A 21928-nucleotide genomic window follows, 5' to 3' on the forward strand; every position below is an offset into this window, starting at 1 on the left:
AGTATTGCCCTGCTCATCAGTATTTAAATGGTTTAATACAAACAATGAATGGCTCAGCAAATGACCAGGTGAGAAATAAGTGTGAGCTTGTTTAAGTCTGATAATTTGATTTTTTAATGTTTGATGTGTTCTTTCAATAATTGCCTGTTCTCGGGGATTATATGATATACCTGTCACATGTTCTATGTTCCAGCTCTGTAAGAATACTGCAAGGGCTTTTGATGTATATGTTGGAGCATTATCAGTTTTTATTCTTTTTGGACATCCCATAGTTGTAAAGCATTGGATTAGATGTTGAATGACGTCCTTAACTGCCTCTCCTGTTCTTGCTGAGGCAAATATCATATGAGAATATGTGTCCACAGTAACGTGGACATATGCTAATTTTCCAAACTCTGGAACATGAGTAACATCCATCTGCCATAATGATAGAACTTTAAGTCCTCTAGGATTAACCCCCATTTTTAATGGATGGTACACCTGAGGACAATCACCACAATTTTTTACAATTTGTCTTGCCTGTTCTCTTGTAATATGAAATAGCCTTTTAAGGGCTAATGCATTTTGATGATGTAAAGCATGGCTTTCTTGAGCTTCTAATATATTCATTACTATTCCTCTTGTTAAGGCATCTGCCATATAGTTTCCTTGACTTAATGGACCAGGTAATTTTGAGTGCCCTCTAATGTGGCCTATAAAAAATTTTTCTGTCCTATTTTTAATTAAAATTTGTAAATCCTGAAGCAAATGAATAATTTGAGAATGCCCCGACAAAAGAGCAGTTTCTATTACGGGAGAAAGGCTAGCTACGTATCTTGAATCTGTATAAAGATTAAATTTTTCTGAGAAGGTTTGAAAAGCCAAAATAACCGCTTTAATCTCTGCCTTTTGAGCAGAAGTCTGTACATCTTGTCTTACTAGCGGTTCTCTGCCTGGGACATAAACTGCAAACCTTCCGTTAGAGGAACCATCTGTGAAAATGCAAAGAGCGCAATCTATAGGCTGTAAAGAACAGTTTCTTGGAAAAATTACCTCTGTTTCTTTAAAAAATTCTATTAAGGGATGTCGGGGGTAATGATATTTAATTTGTCCTGAATAGCCCTGCAACGCTATTCCCCAGTCTTTATCTTCTATTAATAATATATCTGTTTGTTTTTTATTATATGGAACAATTATATTATGCATTTCTTTTCCAAATAATTCTTTTGATCTCATCCTTCCTTTGCTTATAATTAAGGAACACATATATCGATAGGAAGCAAGCATTTTTGCTTGAGTATGGGGTAAATGCACCCATTCTAAAATTCCATTTTGCCATAAACATCCTGTAGGAGTATATGGTGTTTTGAAAATAATTAAATCCCATTTTTGATTATAAGCTATCTATTTAACCTTTGCTTTATTTAATTGTTCTTCCACCAAAGCCAAGGCTTTAATAGCCTCAGGAGTCAAATTCCTGGGAGACTTTGGATTGGAGTCCCCCGGTAACAACTGAAACAAAGGACTCAGTTCTCCTGTGGTCAATTTTAAATAAGGCCTAACCCAATTAATATTGCCTAATAATTTTTGGAAGTCATTTAATGTTTGTAACTTATCCAGCCTGATAGATACCTTTTGAGAACTTATATAATCATCATAAATTAATTGACCCAAATAACTTAATGGCCTATTCTTTTGAACCTTATCTGGAGCTATAATTAAACCAAATTTAGTAAGTTGCTCAATAATATAAGCGAGAAGCTCTTGTATAACTTCCCTGGAGAAATGGGCCAACAATATATCATCCATCTAATGAATGATATATGCATCTTTATATTTTTCTCTGACTTTTTTTAAAGCTTTATCTACAAACTTTTGACATAAAGTTGGACTATTTTTCATCCCTTGAGGTAAAACTTTCCAGTGATACCTCCTATATGGACGTTTTAAATTTACTGATGGAACACTAAAAGCAAAACTTTTACAATCTTTTGGATGTAACTTAATTGTGAAAAAACAATCCTGTAAATCTATTACTATTATCTCCCATCCCTTAGGGACTGCTACAGGAGACGGGAGGCCAGGTTGTAATGCCCCCATATCAATCATTGTAGCATTAACAGCTCTAAGGTCTTGTAAAAGTCTCCATTTTTCTGATTTTTTTTTAATAACAAATATTGGAGTATTCCAAGGACTATTGCTCTCTTTTATATGTCCTTTATCTAGTTGTTTTTTTTACCAATTGTTCTATAGCCTGTATTTTTTCTTCTGTTAGGGGCCACTGATTGAGCCATACAGGCTCTTTTGACTTTCAATCAATTTTATCTGCATAAAGTGAGCTCTCAGTGGCCCCTATGAAAAATGTTGATTGTTTAAATTATCTGAGGTAACCAATTTTACATTTATCTTTTGTATCATATCTCTGCCCCATAATGAAAATGGCAAGGATGGTATAACATAGGGCTGAATCATTTTTGATTTTCCTGTCTAAAGCCTTGTTCTTCCGCGGACGACAGGAGCCCGACTGGGCTGGTCCGTGGCAGGTGGCGCCCGAACAGGGACTTGAACCCTGGACCCTTCCATGTGCCAGACAGCATCAATAGCAGAGCTATGCCCTAGCCCAGAACATTTAAATAGCTGCAAAATAAGAAAATACCAAAACATGGAAATATGTAAATAAAGAGGTATTACCCAAATGAGAATAAAGAGTAAACCCAAACTATTCTGAGACTAGACTCTTTACAATTTTCTTCTATTTTCTTTTACTTTTAAGCCTTTTACTGAGTTTAACCAAACATTGATTTGGAGAAAAATAAGAAAACATAGTGTTTGAAAGATAAATATATACATTTTATTTTAATATATTTAAAAATAGAATATATATATGTAAGTAAAAAGACAACCAATTAATGTGTTGACAGAACTGGCAGAGAAAGAATAAATAACAGGGCTTTGGGAAAGGTAGTGATGGACTAGGTAGGTAAAGAGCGTCTCATTGTGGATGTGATTACAGGAGTAACTTCCTTGTGGATGTGCAAAGTTGCTGAGTCCATGACAAAATGGCCCAACTTACCTAGATACCCTTCTCATCTAGTTGTGAACTACAGGGAATAGAACTAATCCCTGCACTGGGATGGGAGAATGAAGAATGTAATGTTCATACACACATAACTCAAAGAGATGCACTCTCTATAGAAACTAGTTTGTTTTTGCCACTTTTTGGCAGCAGGTCAAGCCATCTAAAATGCTAAAACACTAGAAATCCTCATTGGGAGAGTGCAGAGCACGGGACCTTGGGTAAGATTAAAGCTACCATAGCTAAAGCATTAACTGAATGACCCTAAACAAAATATATAGATTTTAAAGATGATTGCTAATTCCAAGTCTATAAGCCACAATTATTTCCTGTCTCATACCCCAAAGCTGAGCATAACCATTTTCTCATTTTCCAATATAGAAGAGAAATAAAACAAACCCTTGATCGTTCCTTAAGTAGACTTATGGGGTAGAGAAAACAAATTTAGGTACCAGATGTCAAAATTGCTCCTTAACTGTCATAACTAGATTTCTGTCTCTTGAATGAAAAACATATCTCTATGGAGTCATTACACCAATGAGGGCTTTTCATCTGTTGCACTCCTGTCTAAGTTAGGCCCATGGTAACAGACCTGCCCAAGGTTGCTTCAGATATATCTAAGCTGATGAAAAACTATAAAGCCACCGCTTGTATAAGTCAGTCAGTCCAGTGTAGGCACAGGAAGCTATAGTTGACTAACTGGTCAAGGATTCTCAGAACTGGATGTTGGTTGAATTGAGGATTCAAGAAGTAGCATCAGATCTGGAAGCCTTTGAAAGTTCTCACTGTTGAAGACTAAACAACATTAGTGACAGTACTACTTTGTACCCCTCCACCTATAAATGTGGCTAAGGGTAGCATGAAGCTTCCAGGGCAGTTTCCCTATGAGCTACAAGCACAGCTGTGTTAGGAACAAACTGAGAAACTCTAGCACCATTCTGTTAGCACAAGCCTAGCACACATGCATTTATGCCCTGTTCCTATCCTCAACCAGTCTAAGCTTAAAATGTCACCAAGAGAAACCCTTTATATTTCACAAAAGTACTCCTGTAGTTGTTTTAGCAAGAGAGCAACATGCTTTTTCATTTTTTTCCTCTTTTCCCAGGGCCTTACACATGCTAAAGCTTTGGTTTCTTGATCCTAAAACAAGGGACAGACGACTTATCTACTAATTCCTGGGGACGAGGACTTTGTAACCTGCTGGTGATTTGCTTTCATGCTGGAGTACATGGTGAAAAGGCAAAAAGATTAAGCATGCATGAAGGGTCATGGAGGAAGACAGGTATTTGTAACAGTCAGTTGAGGGAGTGGCTTTGGTGCTGCCCCACAGACTCTGTTAACCATAGCTGCTGGTGTCAGAAGAAAACCTCCAAGCTTAGTCAGAGACAGATGGATGTGCCTCAAACAGAAAATGGGCTTAGGCTGAGCAAGCAAAAAGGGGAAAACTAGATCTGTTTTTTTAGCAATCGGCCAACTAGAGCTACGCACACCCATTTCTCCTATTAGAAATATGACCAGAACATAAAATTTTCCAGATTCCAAACTGGCCATGCTCTCATGTCCCAGTCTCCTTCCCTATGTTAACAAAAGAAGAGCAAGCTCAAGATTTGACTTGGTGTCCCCTTACAAGGGAAGGGGCAGCCTTTACCTCTCACTGGTAAGATATTGAGAGAAGAGAAGACAGATGGTTAAGAAAAGGCATTGTAGTTAAGTGTCAGCAAATTCAGAGCAGGATAATTGAAAGTAAATACCACTGTGAAAAGACACTCTCAGTCTTCACACACATAGTAGCAACTCAGTCTGATAAAAATAAGTAGAGTGGAGGAAATAAGCATAGGCCAGCCTATGTAGACTGACAGGATGATTCACGCTGAGGGTTAGTAAGGTATGTGCTCCAGGAAATAATCTCACAAGCCAAGAGCCTCAGTAAAAGCAGCACACAGTAGGGTTTCCCATCTCCATTTGACGTGGCTGTTAACTCTTTCTAGCACATTCTAGGCCTCTGGTATTACAAATGGGGATGTGATGGGGGCCAGGTATTTTTTTTTAATTTCTTTTTTTTTAAGTAGGTAAGGAAAAAAATCTTTGCATAATCTTAGGTGGCGCTGAGAATCCAAGTCAAGTCTGAACATGTTTTTCTTGCTAGCCAGCACGTCAGTCTCCTGGAAACAGACACCAGATACTTATTTTTGAAGCCCATAACAGAAATTATTGCTTCCTTTATTTTTATGGGTTAGTGTAGTTTTGTGCCCAGATGGGAATGAAGGCAGCACATAACAGACCAATTTGGAAAGGGGATAAGCAGTGGTTCACATACAGACCTGAAGGCCAAATGTGGAGCTGTCAGAGAGGGATGGGTCCTTCTAAGAACAAAGAATTAAGACAATTACCAAGAACTCCATCAAGAGAGCACCAGGGCAGTCATTAACAGGTTACCTCCTGCAATCAGGGAATGGTACAGCTTAAGCAGAAGGATCCAAGTCAAATGTGTAGTTGTTGACATCAACTTCCTGTACACACCTTTATGCCACCCACATGATCAAGGCAGGAAAGGGATTCTCAGCCTTCAGGTCACTGTCCTGAATGAATATCCCCGTTGCCCTTGGGAAGATACCCGCTCTGTCAACTCTGTACTCCCCAGAGACTGGTAGATATCTGAAAAAACAAATTACCAAAAACTTTGACTACGTGCAGGCAACAGACTTAATGCTTCAGTTGTGCTGGAGGGGCAGGGGTGGGTGTCGAGTCATAATGCCCACTACTCAGGATGCTGTCATTGAGCTCCATATTCTCCTTGTTGTCCCTAAGCCGGGCAGCTTTCAGTGTTTTCTTTCCAGAACACATAGAAGTGACTACTGACTGCACAGAAGAAAGATACCCATGTTATCTCTCACCTTAGAATGAATGCACTCACACACATGAAACCCAAGCCTACATTTATATCACTCATATGTCTATAATCCTACAATTCTGGCTTAAAAGATGGTGCAGTTGGCACAATGGACACCTTTAATCCCAACAGAAGCAGGTGATCTCTGAGATCACCTCTATAGTGACAGCCAGAGCTCTATAGTGAGACCCTGTCTCCAAACAAACAAACAAAAAAAACAGGTGCAGTTTCCCCTGTGTGTGTGTGTGTGTGTGTGTGTGTGTGAGCACTCACATGTGCATGCACCAGGGCTTTACATTGTCAGTGAGTCCCCTGCCTCTGCCTCCCAAGTAGGAGCATTATAAGTATACACCATCAAATCCAGCTTAAAATAAATTTGTTATTTGTGTATCTCTTGTTTGTTTGCATCTAAAGCATGATCTCATGTTGCCAGGTGTGTACCTATGCTTCATACATATTTATATAACCAGGGTTATTCCTTATGTAGAAAGAGATCATGCAAGGAAAGTTTCAAAAGCCCTGGTCTAATGATTATCTTGCTCTGGCCTAATTCTCAGAATCTCAATGATCACCAAACCGTGATTTTAGAAACTAGACCGAGGAGGACCTCTGGGAAAATAGGTAACAGATAGGGATGTGTTTGTACACAATATACTGACCTTGCTGCCAGAAGGAGGTAGTCGAGACACAGGTGAGCGGTCCACCATTCCAAAGACAGGCCCAGTGCTGTTACTGGGTGTAGCACGGGATGTGGAGGTAGTGTTTGTTCATCTAGGAACAGAGACGTTACTGATGTGAGGTTAACAACATCAACCTTTCCAACAACCCAGCCCTACCCTGCAGAGAAGTGAGCATGAAGTGTCCAGGAAATGAGCTTCCACAGTAAAGTTGGCTGTGCAAAATACTGCACAGCTTGAAGGAAATTTAAGGACTGCTTCAAAGCCTTGTTATACCAATCTGATGGAGCTATACACATGTATACCTACTTATGGCACAAGATGTGTACCAGTTGACCCAAGAGAAACATAAACGTAAATGCATATGAAGACTTACACATGTTTATGGCAGTTTTTAGAAATAAATATCCCCTGACAGGTGACTGGACAAGCAGATTATTACATATGCATTAAATAAAATACCTCTCAATAAAGAGGAATGATTTATTAATATATGCTACAATGCAGATAAATCTCAAAAAACCTGCCAAATTAAAGAAATTCTACAAAATATACTTCATGAGTCTATTTGTTTAAAATGTATAAAAGTCTATTAGACTATACAAATTTATTGTGACAGTAAATAACTGATTGTATTCTCCTCCTTTTACCTCAGACCCTAGCAAACTGCCACTAGGAACCTTTTAGAGCCATAGATATGTCCATTGTCTTCCTCATAGTGATAGTTTTAAGTTGTGTATGTTTGTCAAAGTTTATTAAAACTATACATTTTACATAATACATGCTTATTATACTAAATAAAGTTGTAAACTTTTTAATTCTATGGATTGAACCAGAGCCTTCCAAACACTCTACTTAATTTTTAAAAATCTTCAACAAGCTGGGTGTGGTGGTTCATACCTATAGCTCAGCCAGCATTCTCAAATCATTTATTAAAAGCATGGAAGGTGTCGTTCAGCTAGTACTGTGGCCATCTGTTAGAGTTACAGGATGAACCTTACCATAGAATGCTGTGGCAATTATTAGCCCCTAGGAGTTTAATGTAAGGTGTTGATAAATGGCACAGAGTTGGCTACACTTTGATTCTCACTAGAAGCTGTTATCTAGCATTAAAGTATTTTCCCATTTGCTCTCAAAGGGACTCAGCCTAGGAAGACAGAAATCTTTTCGCCTTCTTATCAGGACAGAGGGCAATAAAAAGCAAAGAATTCTCTCTAGCTTTCCTGGTTCCTTGTGAAAAGCAGCAGCATGAATATAGTTAGCTTGCATACTTTGCCAGACTTTGGGAGTAAATCCTGGTCTCTTGCTAGGTGCCAGGGTAGCACTGCCAAATAACATCTCGGTCTCTGTATCTTGTTCTTCAGTTACCGTGGGAAACAATGATAGACCCAGTAATACAGCAGGCCCAAAAACCAGATAAAAATCTCTGAGACCTGGGGTAGATGGAGCTGCTACAATCTACCGATTCTTCAATAAACCCTGATTTTCGACAGAGATGCAGGACCGCTCTAATTGCAATCCTTTTTTTCCTAATTCATGTGCACAGCTTACCTTTTCCTGTTTGGCTCTTTTTTTCTCCATCCGACATAATTTCCATTGTTCTGTAAAATATTCCATGAATTTTTGCCCATTCACAACAAATTCTATTGACTGTCTTATTCTCACTTTTCAATCAGTGCTTGCAACTCCACCTCCAGCTGGCCTGAAAACAAAAATAAAAAAGGATGTGTTATAAATACTTCAAATCTTTGGTGTTTATCTCAAATGAAATAATTATCCTAAAGAAAGACTCCTTCCCAGATAGCTTCTGATAGCTGTACCCACATGGATATAGGTTGGATCAAAAGAAAATCATAGAGGGTTCATTTAGACACACACTAAAGAGGGAAAAAGGCAAAACCCAGTCTAAAAATGGAGGTTTTGATGACTAAAGTTGGAAACAGCACTGGGAAACCAACATTATCTAGACAGGGTGATTTTTTGGGGGGAGAGGGTGAGTTTTGAGACAGTTTTTCTCTGTGTAGCCTTGGCTGTTCTGGAAGGTCACTCTGTAGAAGAAGCTGGCCTGGAACTAACAGAGATACACCTGCCTCTGTCTCCTGAGTGTTGGGATGAAAGGCATGCACCACCACCACCAGACAGGATGATTTATAAACAGAATTATGGTACCACACTACCAGGGTGTCTATATGGAATCAACATCTTAACCATCCCTAAAGGTGGATAAGTTAAACTTCTTAATACCTCAGTTACACATGGAAATAATATAAACTATAGGGATACTGGACAATGGTATGAATAAATTAAAAACTGTGGACTAGTATCTGGCAAAAGTCTATGAAAGGTATTCAATACTATTACAAAATAGAAGACAATAATAAAATGCACAGAACTTTTTGTAAGTTTGCCCATGCAAAGGCATGACTGTTTTCCTGTAGTGGTCACTGAAGTCTTGACAATATGGATGCCTCATGGTTATTATCTGGAGACAGCTTTAAGATGGTAAGTGGATTCAAACAAGGCCATTAGAGTGGGCCTTAATCCATAGGATTGGTAGTAATTAGGACCGAGACCCAGAGAAAGACCACATGAAGACACAGGAACAGAAGATAGCCATGTCTAAGTCAAGCACAGACTCAGAAAAGACCCAATCCTATCAAAGACACCTTGAGCTCATTAAACAGGTAAATTTCTGGTGTTCAAAGTCAACTAATCTACGGTACTTAGTTGTGGCAGCCCTAGTAAACTCACATACTCTCATAACCAGTTGCTACAATAAAGGTCCAATACATGCTCATGCTGTCCTTTCTATGTTTAGAAAAGACAAAGAATAAGGTATCTTATAACCAAAGTTACCTTAGGGAGTATTTTCTGGAGCTTTGCAAATTCTTTTTCTTCTTTTGGAAGATTTCCCCCTCTGTTTGTAAACCACCTTGGACCTGAAGCTTCTCTCTGTGAAAAATACACTTATTAGAGTAAAACCTTGAGGAATGTGGAGATAACACAGTAAAGTGCCTGCCATGTAAGAGCTGCATGTGGCAGCACATCCTGTAACCCCACGCTCAGGGGTTGGGGTTGTTGGACAACAGGATGGATCCTGAGGTTTGATGGCCAGCCAGTTCTAATTTCTGAGCTCCAAGTTCAGTGAGAGATTTCAAGAAATAAGATGGAAGACAGCACTCAGGAGGCAGAGGCAGGAAGTTTTCTGTGAGTTTGAGGCCAGCCTAGCCTACACAGAGTTCCAGGGCAGACAGAAACCTTGTTTCAAAATTAAGAAGGTAGATCCAGGCATGGTGGCACATGCCTTTAATCCCAGCACTCTGGGAGGCAGAGTTGGGCACATAGCTGTGAGTTCAATGGATGCCTGGTCTACAAAGTGAGTTCAAGACAGCCAGGGCTACACAGATAAACCCTGTCTCAAAAACCAAAAGAAAAAGAAAAGAAAAAAGAAAAAAGGTTGGAGAAGCATTAACATACCTGGTATTAATCTCCTGCTTGCACATGTACACATGTGCATCCACACAAATGAATACATACATATACCACATGAAACATCAAAATCAGAAACCTATTACAGACACCAATTATTTCTGCTAAGACTCCTCATCAGATAACTTTAACACGCGTTTACAAGTTTTGTATTACTGTCTACTCAAAAGTGAGAAACAGTAATTTTCTATTCCATGGCCATTCTCTGCTGTATATAAGGTCATCCACTAGGGTTTAGGGAAACTAGCATTTCCATTAAAAAACTTATCAGCAAAAATTAATTATTACAAAAGTTTTACAATCTTATGAATATATGTGATATATTTTATTAATATTCACCCTCCTATTATTCTATTATTGCCTTCCTACTGATTTTCTTCCTCTTGTCAACTATTGCTGTTCTACTTATAGTTTTTTGGAGACTTGTGGGCCAATGACTTTTTAAAAATGGTTGCTGCTGGGTGCAGTGGTACATGCCTAAAATCCCAGCACTCAGGGAAGCTATCCTACTCTACAAATTGAGTCCAGGACAGCCAAGGCTACACAGAGAAAACATGTCTCAAAGGAAAAAAAAAGATTGCTTACAAGTCATGGGAGAAGTGTTTTTTGTTTGGTTTTAGAGACAGGGTTTCCCTTTGCAGCCCTTGCTGTCCTGGAACTCAATCTCTCTGTAGACAAGGCTGGCTTCTAAGTCAGAGACCCACCTGCCTCTGCATCCCAAGTGCTGTAATTAAAGATGTGCACCACCACTGTCCAGCCAAGTGAAAGGTTATTTATAGGAACATGAGCAACTTTCCAGGACCCACTACCTACACTATGTAAAAAGAGAAAGTCAACCTGGTGGTGGTGGATTATGCCTTTAATCCTGGCAATTGGGAGGCAGAGGCAGGTGGATTTCTGAGTTCAAGGCCAGCCTGGTCTACAGAGTGAATTCCAGGTCAGCCTGTGCCTCACAAAGCATACACCCATACACAATAAGAGTAATGAGCTCTCTTTGTTGGGATGTTATAAGCTAGGCTTGTTATCACAAGCTTCTATCCCCAGTACTCAGTGGGCAGAGGCAGGCAGATCTCTGTGAGTGCCAGCTGGAGCTACAGAGTGAGACCTTGTTTGTTTTTTTTTTTTTTTTCGTTTGTTTTGTTTTTATTTTTGCTTTTGAGATAGAGTTTCTTCTGTGTAGCCCTGGCTGGCCTGAAACTCAGAGATCTGCCTGCCTCTGCCTCCTAAATGCTGGGATTAAAGGCCTATGCAACCATTGCTCAGTGAGATCTTGTTTTTTAAAAAAATAGTGTAGCGCCTTTACTTCCTTGTTAACTTCAGCCCACTTAGCTCATGTGTGAAATCACCAGCATTTCTAGAAAATACAAGAGGTTAGGGTTGGATGTAGCTGAATGGCAGAACATGCATAAGATCCTGGGTTTAATTCTCAGCAACACACACACTCAATTTTCAGTAACACACACACACACACACACACACACACACACCTGCCATATGTAAGTAATGAGTACATAACATTAAATTAGGTGTACTACTCAAAACTAGGGCCAGGTAACTAGTAACATTTTTGAAATAATGTCTGACAGATACAGCCTGTAAAAGATAACTGCAGGAGGCACTGATCTCTTATTCCCTCTTAAATGTGGGTATGTCAACCAGGGAGTCTGCTTCATACCTGTTCATGACTTCTCTTTCCTTTCAACCAAAAGTAAGGATTACCAGAGGACTAGCTGTAAGCTTCAGTTTTTCTCACTTCAAAGTCTGACTTCTCTATTTGTTTAATGCTTTTTGCTTTCACTTTAAGCAGAGGCCAGGCTAGAACTCATGACAATCCTTCAGCTTCTGAAGTGCTGGGATTACAGGTATGGGTTACCTTACCTGGCATGCTTTCATGGTGCTCAATTCACTCTAGAGAAAACCAGATAATACAAGGCAGGTCTCTCAAACTCTAGGAAAAGTTTCCAGTTATCTTCCCATTTCTGGACACCTTCATACAGTTCCTTGTGAACGTCATAGTAATTTCTTAACTGTATAATCTCGGTGTCATGCCATGCATGGATATAACCTAGAACCCCTGCTCAGATGTAGCTCATGGCAGCTCAGTATCCAAGAGGATTCCCTAGTAAGGGGAACAGGGACTGTCTCTGAAATGAACTCAATGGCTGGCTCTTTGACCTCCCCCTACCCCCGAGGGAGGAACAGCCTTGCCAGGCCACAGAGGAGGACATTGCAGCCAGTCTTTTAGAGACCTGATAAGCTAGGGTCAGATGGAAGGGGAGGAGGACCTCCCCTATCAGTGGACTTAGACACGGATAGGGAGAAGATGAGGGAGGGAGGGTGGGATTGGGAAGGAATGAGGAAGGGGCCTACAACTGGGATACAAAGTAAATAAACTGTAACTAATATAAAAGAAACTTTTAATATCAATTTATACAACTTGTAAAATAATTGTGGTAAGGAAGGATACAAGATTATACAAAAATGCAGATTGTATTTACAAACTTTAGAGGATTAGTAATATTTTTATTATTTAAAAGCAAATTTATAAAGCTTTGTGTGCCATTAAAAAAATCTCGGTGTCATGAAGATGGAGCAGGTTTCTGTATAGTTCTCTGCTACAAGCTTACAAACTTAGTAGCAGTTTTTCTTTTTCCTTTTTTTTTTTTTTGCTTTTTTTCTAATTTTTATTTATTTTTTAAATTACGCTTTATTCACTTTGTATCCCCCCATAAACCCCTCCCTCTTCTCCTCCTAATCCCACCTTCCCTCTCTCTTCTTCACACATGCTTCTCCCCAAGTCCACTGAGAGGGGAGGTTCCCCTCTCCTTTTTTCTGAGCTTAGTCTATCAAATCTCATCAGGAGTGGCTGCATTGTCATCTTCTGTGGCCTGGTAACACTGCTCCCCCCTCAGGGGGAGGTGATCAAAGAGCAGGCCAATCAGTTTATGTCAGAGGCAGTCCCTCTTCCCATTACTATGGAACCCACTTGGATACTGAACTGCATTGGGCTATATCTGTGCAGGGGTTCTAGGTTATCCAAGTACCATGCCTGGTACTTGGTTGGAGTATGATTCTCTGGAAAGACCCCTGTGTTCAAATTTCCTGGTTCTGTTGCTTTCCTTGTGGAGTTCCTGTCCTCTCCAGATCTTACTATTTCCCTCTTCTTTCATAAGATTCCATGCACTCTGCCCAACAGTTGGCCATAAGTCTCAGCATCTGCTTTGATAGTCTGCAGGGTTTCTTTTCTTTTTTTTTTTTTTAATACTTTTTAGTTTATTTTTTTATTAATTACACTTTGTTCACTTTGTATCCCCCGTAAGTCCCTCCCTCCTCCCCTCCCAATCCCATCTTCCCTCCCCCTTCTCCACGCATGCCCTTCCCCATGTCCACTGATAGGGGAGGTCTTCCTCTCCTTCCTTCTGATCCTAGTCTATCAGATCTTATCAGGAGTGGCTGCATTTTCTTCCTCTGTGGCCTGGTAAGGCTGCTACCCCATCAGGGTGAGGTGATCAAAGAACCGACCAGTTAGATAATGTCAGAAGCAGTCCCTCTTCCCATTACTATGGAACCCACTTGGACACTGAACCGCCATGGGGTACATCTGTGCAGGGGTTCTAGGTTTTCTCCATGAATGGTCCTTGGTTGGAGTATGAGTCTCAGGAAAGACCCCTGTGCTCAGAGTTTTGGTTCTGTTGCTCTCCTTATGGAACTCCTGTCCTCTCCAGATCTTACTATTTTCTCTGTATAAGAGATATGGCTGTCCTGTAACTCACTCTGTTGACCAGGCTGTTCTTGATCTCACAAAGATCTGCCTGCCCCTGCTTCCCGAGTGCTGAGATTAAAAGCATGTGCCACTATTGCCTGGCCAAGTTTAGTGGTTTTCTTTTTTAAATTCCTCTAGTGCAGCAGTTCTCAACCTATGGGTCATGACCCTTTGGGACTGGAACAACCTTTTCACCAGATATTTACATTACAATTCAAAACAGTAGCAAAATTGCAATTATGAAATATCAACAAAATTTATGGTTGGGGGTCACCACAACATGAGGAACTGTATTAAAGGGTGGAAACATTAGAAAGTAAGAACCACCACTATTGTGTTTGGTATTCCAAGTAACTAACCCTATACTGTAAAAAGTTTTCTTCCTCATAATAAAATGACATTGGAATAAAGTAAAAATAAATCATTTTTGTTTTGTTTTTGAGACAGGGTTTCTCTGTGTAGCCTTGGCTGTCTTGGGCTCGCTTTGTAGACCAGGCTCTGGCATCAAGCTCACAGAGATCCTCCTGCTTCTGCCTCCCTGAGTGCTGGGATTATAGGTGTGTGCTACCAAGCCTGGTCCAGGACAGTCAAGGCTACACAGAGAAACGCTGTCTCATCTCAAAAAGAAAGACAAACAAACAAACAAAAAACATAGACTAAAATGAAGAACATTCTCTAAAATATACTGTCTCTTTCTTCTGTTTTTCGTTCTCTTCTTTTTTGCCTTGCAAAGCCAGTAAAAGATTAGGTGGGCTCCATAAACTATCTGAACAGCTGTTACTTTATTAGGACACTTTCACCTTCCTAGCAGTTTAAGGAAGCCCATTGGCTGTTCAGTTTCTAAGTGGTTTCCCTAGAAGGGGTATAGGGGCTGTCTCTGGCATGAACTCAGTGTCTGCCTCTTTGATCACCTCCCCCTAGGGGTTGCAGCCTTGCCAGGCCACAAAGGAAGATGATGCAGCCAGCCTTGATGAGACTGGATAAGCTAGCATCAGATAGAAGGGAAGAAGTCCTCCCCTATCAGGGCACTAGGGAAAGAGCATAGGGGAGAAGTGGGAGGGTGGGTAGGACTGGGAGGAGATAGAGGAGGGGGCTGCAGAGGGGATACAAATTGAATAAATTTTAATAAGTACATATATAATATTAAATTAAGAAAAGATAGCTTGGCACTCCCTGAGCTCAGACAAAGGCTAAAGCATTTGCCTGTTATAACTGCATTCAGCTGTTTAAGATTTAGTTAACAGCCCTTTTCTCATGGCATAAAAACTGAGTGAGGTAATATTTTTAAGGCTTGGCTGTATCTGCTCAAAGTGGAAATGCAGAACTTCCTGGTATCTGAGCTTATGAAAGGCCTGTGAGGGTGGCAACATGAAGATCATGACCTCTGTACTTACCAGAATAGTAAGGGGCAAATGCCTGCCTCTGTTCCTGGCTATAAAAACCCTGCTCCCAGAACTGAGCCAGCTCCACTCGAATTGTCTCAATCACTTGCTTTGTGTCTTGCATTTTCAGTTTTTGTACCTGAGCCACTTCTAATTGTAGCTGAAAAAAAAAAAAAAAGAGAAAGGTTATATGGCCATTCTTTTATATTCACCTGTTTGTCTTTAAATAAAATTGCAACATGAAGTAATACAGGTAAATCAACAACATGCTTTATATCAACATTATAAGAGCAATAAACTAAGAAACATGCCCACAAAAAATGTGCCAAAATAGAACATGTCTTTGCTGGTTCAAGAGAGTATCTAGTAAGGACATTAGACTAGACCCAGAAATGCTCAGAGAGCCCTATTTATCCAGCATCTATTGGCTTTTTTAATGTCATTCCAGATTTTGGCTTGTGATTCAGTCATAAATGCAACCACAGGTTCTCTCTCTTCTTCAGGTATTTGCAACCTATCCCAGAGCTCTCGGATTTGAGCCCGGAGTGGAGTGCCTCACACTCTGCATCGTCTTGTGATTTTTTTTTTTTTTTTTTCATTTCCAGCTGAAAAAAGAAAAGGCAGGGGTTATATCAAAAGAGCAAAGACTGTCCTTCTAGTCCCTCAGAGGAAACTGTCTGAACCCATGAGAAGAGAAAGCACTTTTAGGAGATTCATATATATTCATATCCATATCATCTCTATGTAGCATAGGCTGGCTTCAACTTTGACTCAGCTTCCTGAATACTGGATTATAGTTTAGGTGTGTGCTATCATACTTTCACATTAAAGGATAAGAGATTTCTTTCTGTCTAAACATATGCTGTAAGACCACCATTGCTGTTGGATGGTGGTGGCACATGCCTTAGTCCCAGCACTCGAGAGGCAGAGGCAGAAACAGACTGATCTCTGTGAGTTCAAGGATACCCTGGTCTACAGAGTGATTCCAGGAGAGACAGGCTACACAGAAAGAAACCCTGTCTCGGAAAACAAAACAAAACATAAACGATTGTTATTGCCACAGGACATCAGACCTAGAACTGGGTTCAAATTTGACTTGATTTGTTGTTGTTGTTTTAAGGCAGGGTCTCATTAAGTAGCCCTGGCTAGCTTGGGATTCAGACATTCAACTTCCCCAGCCTCCTGAGTGTTAGGTTTAAAGTCATGTGCTGCCATACCCAACTTAGGATTCAAATTTTGAATTTTTCATTATTAAACATTAGGCTAATTAAAATGGCTAATACTATTTCTACCGAAATTTCAATTTAATATTCTAAGAATATTGTATTTCTTATTCACACAAAAGGTGAGCTATTTTTCTAAATTAAAAAAAGATCAAGACTATGGATAGAGCTCAATGATACAAAATTTGATTTATGACACTGTAAGGTTTAAATTCAATTCTTACCACTGAAATAGGAGCTGGGGAGTTAGCTTAGCCAGTAAAGTGCTTGCCATTCAAGAATAAAACTTGAGTTCAATCCCAGAACCTGCATAAAAAGTAGCGCATGCTTGTATCTTAGCATCGAGAAGTGAAAGACCTGTAAGGCTCACTGTCTGGCAAGCCTAGCCTAATAAGTGAGGACTAGTGCCATTAAGGACTTATCTCAGCAAGGTGTACAGCTCCTAGTATAGACCCTTGCAATTGACCTTTGAACTGTGCCTTCCTCCCACCAAACAAACAAACAGATATTTTACATATTGTTGTCTTCAGTCTTAACTCATACCATTCCTTTATTTAACACTAAATAAAACGCTGTCAGTTCTTTCCAAGTTGGTGAATACTACTGAGATGGTACAGAATCATCTGAGCAGATACTACCTGCGGTAGCAACTTCTGTAGTGTTGCAATAGTCTCCAGTGATAAACAAAAGGCGCTTTCATCTTCACACACTACATCTCTTTCAAAGCTTGGATTTGGAGTGTGTCTAATTCTCCCATACACAATATGATTTGTTTCTTAAGTTTGACAAATTGTTCGTGCCTAGATTCCTTAGAAAACAAAAACAAAAACAAAATTAAAGATAGCTAGAGGCCAAATAAAGTTTTAGGGTAGGATGAATTCAGGCAGCATACCTTTGTTTCCCTCAAAGTTGCGACACGTTGTAGGAACAGGTTCAGCTCTTCTAAGGTAGGGACAGAGGTGCTGTCTACATCACAGGGAGGCATACAACGTATTTCAAGGAGTTCTTGATCTTGTTCTTGAAGTAGGTTAAGTTCCTGCTTTCTCTCCTTTTTCTGTTTTCGTGTCAGTTCTTCTTGAGTACAAAAATCTTTTTCTAGTTGCAAGACAGTTGTTTCTCTTTCTTCCTGTATGAAATAACATATGACTATTTAAGGTGGAAGGCTGGGAAGGACACTGGGAGAAAACATGAATACCAATTTGTCTATTTACAAACAAGGCAGTTTAAGCCAGGCATGGCATACACACCTTTAATTCTAGCACTTGGAAAACAGAGGCAGGGGGATTTCTGAGTTCAAAGCCAGCCTGGTCTTGAACTTGAAGATCTCCTAGGGCATACAGAAGAAAAGGCAATCAGAGCTTTTCTTTCTCTTGATCTGTACTATGTGGCAAGGAAAACCTTGGAGTCCAGATCCTCCTGCTTTTGTTTCAGGTGCCAAGGTTACAGGGGTGGGTCACCATGCCCAAATTCCTTTTCCATTTTTCTTTTACTATGGTAAAAATGACCCTAAATTATCATCATACATACTATCTTTGCCATTGTTTAAGTGTGTAGTGCAATGGCCTCTCACTTAATTGATTTCATGATTTTTCATCTTTACAATGGGGCAAAAGCAGCAATATGCACTCAGCAAAATCTGTATTTCAAGAACTAACACAACCACAGTTTTTCACTTTCAATACAGTACTCAAATTATATAAACTATATCACACCTTTTTTGCGATAGTCTCACTGGCCTTAAACTTGGTACCTTCTTGTCACAAGTCTCCACATGCTGAGATTACAGGCCTGCACTGTCATACCAAGCAACAATCATGTATGTACAATCTTTTGACTGTGGCACAACACTAACATATACATAGTTCATACCTAAGAACACGGCTGTCCTGATTGCTTAGAGAGTAAAGGCTTCCTGTCAAGCCTGAAGATCTGAATTTGATCCCCAGAGCCCACATGGGAAAATGAAATAAGCAACTTCTGCAAGGTGTCTTCTGACCTCCACACACCAATATCATGTGCACACCCACACATCCACATTAAATTAAAAAACATATATATATATATATATATATATATATATATATATATATATACCCAAGCAGTGGTGCTGTACACCTGTAATCCCAGCTCTCAGGAAGCAGAGGCAGTTGTATCTCAGTTCCAGGCCAGCCAGGTCTACAGAGCCCAGGACAACCAGGGTTATTATACAGAGAAACTCTGTCTCAAAAAACCAAAACAACCAAACAAACATACCACACTAACAATAAAAAGCTCTCATGTTTTAAGAACTTCATACTTTCTTTAAACCTAAATAGTTATAAATTTTAACTTTGTTACTATTGTTTGCCATGACATGCACATGACACTCACAGGACTACAGCATTGTGGAGTTCTTTCTTCTCATGCTTATGCGGGTTATGGGTACTGAACTCAGGTCATCAAGCTTTTATATGACAAGTGCTTTATATTGACCCATCTTATTGGCCTGATCTCTCTTTTCATTTTGTCCAGTACCAAACTTTGAAACTAGAACATCATGCATGCTGGTAAAATCTCCTATACTAAACTACATCCTCAACAGTTTACAATTTTGTATTAATCCACACGTTGGACATTTGTGTATGAAGGTGCTGAACTCTAGACTAATGTGTTTTGTGCGTATGTACAATAACTAAGTGAGTGTAACTTACAATTTTCAGTAACTTAATTGTACAATTTTTAAAAAATTTATGATGGTTTTAATAGCACATATGTCTAAGTTAAGAAGCAATTGTAAATATTGCTGTGTAATCATCACTATCAGTGACCTCCAGAACTCATTTTATCTTGCAAAACTAAGGCTATTCATTTGGTAAATGAATAATAAACTATTCATAGTATGCCCCCACCCACTCCATTCTATTCTATCTTCTGGCTCTATGAACCTGACTGTTTTAAGTACCAGAGTACTTTTGTAAGAGGTGTACAAGGACCAGAAAGCTTGCTTTGGCTAGCTAGATGATGGTATATCTAATTGTTATTAACTGAAATACTTAGACTAACAATTCTATGACATCACTTTACCCTAACAATCAATTTAGTAGATCCTGTCCTATTGTTAGTGGATATTCTACAAATATATGGTTTCGATTATCATTGTTAAAAATTATCATATTAGGCAGGCATGGTGGAGCATGCCTGTAATTCTAGCACTTGGCGGAGGCGGAGGCGGAGGCGGAGGCGGAGGCAGCAGAGGCAGGTGGATCTCCATGAGATCCTGGCCAGCCTGGTTATGAAGCAAGTACAGGACAGCCAAGACTTTACAGAAAATCTCTCTCCAAACAAAACAAAACAAAGGCAAAAAACCTGCCATATATTTAAGGAAGACAGATATACCAGTGTACACCCAATTCTCATGTACCTAATTTCACGTTGAAAATTTAAAAATGAAAAGAGACTGAAAAGAAACTTTTTGTAGTAAATCAATGTCATTTGTGTTAATCTCAAGAAACTTCTCTAATGACACGGACTGCTTGAATGCTTTTGACTACCAGTGATGAATTACCCTTACCCTTTAAAGGCAGTCTGACTGCTAGACTTCCTGCATCTAAAGACCCAGATTGGTATTAACAGCAAACAAGACATGAGAACCTGTCACTATCAACTTTCAAAGCTCCCTGTGTCCCAGCTCTTAAAGGGCAAGTATTCTGACTGGTGCATGGTATGCAGCTTTTGAGTATGAAAAGAACAAAGGTTGAGTTTTGTTTGGTACCATTTCTTTGTATCACTAGGTATCCTTGGCTCCTATATACTCTGCTTTATCCTTTGGGGGTGGATGAGAGCATGTACATTAATATGAACAAATGGATGGAAGACAGAGATCAACTTTGGGTCTTTAGGTATAGTCCACTTTGTCTTTTGTTTTAAAGATTTATTTATAAGGGTATGAGCTTTTCTCCTCCATGTCTTTAAGTGTACTGCATGTGAACCTGATCCCCACTGAGGCCAAAAGAGGATGCTGGATCCCCCTGGAAATAGAGTTTAGAACAGTTGTTGTTTTTTTTTTTTTCTTTAAGATTTACTTATGGTATATACAGTGTTCTGCCTGCACATATGCTTGCAGGCCAGAAGATGGCACCAAATCTCACTATAGATGGTTGTGAGCCACCACATGGTTGCTGAGAACTGAACTCAGGACCTTTGGAAGTGCTCTTAACTGCTGAACCTTTTCTCTAGCACCTAACTTGTTTTTTGTAATTTTTTTTATCTTTCTTTCTTTCTTTCTTTCTTTTTTTGAGACAAGCTCTCTCTCAAGCTGTCTTGGTTAGCAGATTATGGATTTGGCTAGGCTGGCTAGCCAGTAAGCCTCCTGTTTCTGACTCCTCATTTCTGAGGTTACAAGCATATGCCACCATATCTGGCTTCTTTTCAGGGATATGAGGCTTGAATTCAGGTTCTCGTGCCTGTGAGGGAAGGAATTTACCAACAAACCCAATCCTTCAGCATTTTCCTATCTTTCTATTAAATATCATCTATGTCTACCTTTTCCTCAAAGTTAACTTAAAAACATTATTATACTCTATAAAACAGAAATACAGCAACAAGTTTTTGATAAACTATTACCTGCTTCACTTCACTAGGGTAACTCTATCTTTCACATTTTTCATGTCAAGCCCTACCCCTACAAAAAAAAAAAAAGCTTTCCATTTACAGTCTTAAAACTTATTCTTGTATCTTAGACCCAAACCAATCTTCCGAGCACTCTGTACCACCATATACATGAAATAGCTCCACTTGTAACTCACTGCACAGGGTATTCAGCTCTTTCTTAAAGATGGATATGCTTTTGAGAAGCCTTTCCCTCAGACTCTCCTCCTCAGCAATCATCCTATCCAGAAGATCCTACAAACGAGAAAACAGTTGGTAAAGGTTTGGAGCCATTGGAAATAAAATAAAACAAAACAAAACAACAGACCCACAACAAAACTAACCAGCATTAATATCAAAACCTCCATAACTTCAAATTTTGCAGACAGGCCTTTAAATAAACAAAACCAGGGAGAGCCTTTACTATCCTAATATAAATGACTAGGAATTATTTCTTCTTAAAGTTGATTTATTATTATGTGTGTTCAGTATGTGGAGTTGAGGAAAGGAGGACAGAAGACATCTTTAAAGAGTCAATCCCCATTATACCTTATATGGGTTCTTTATTTTAAAGAGCATATTGTTACCATGTAAAGCATACCTTTAAGAATTGGTCATGTACAGATTTAATTGTTCTCAGGCTCTGCATATGAATAAATATAGATTTTTGAAAAATATTTTCTTGTTGAAAATCATTCTATAAGTACAAAAGGAAAAGCAGTATTAACAGTTTGGTAAAAGATGGTGGTGTTGTGGGCCTCAAATATGCAAAGCAAACACTGTCACTCTGATCTACAGCTTAATCTCTAAACTTTTAAAATTA

General features: G+C 39.3%; 1 pseudogene; it reads right to left on the reverse strand.

Moving 5' to 3' along the window:
* Positions 1-3811: 3811 nt before the first annotated feature.
* On the reverse strand, positions 3812-21345 carry LOC132649943 (protein regulator of cytokinesis 1-like; annotated as a pseudogene).
* Between the last annotated feature and the right edge of the window lie 583 nt (positions 21346-21928).

The sequence above is a fragment of the Meriones unguiculatus genome, chromosome X, assembly GCF_030254825.1.
Source record: "Meriones unguiculatus strain TT.TT164.6M chromosome X, Bangor_MerUng_6.1, whole genome shotgun sequence".
Lineage (NCBI taxonomy): Eukaryota > Metazoa > Chordata > Mammalia > Rodentia > Muridae > Meriones > Meriones unguiculatus.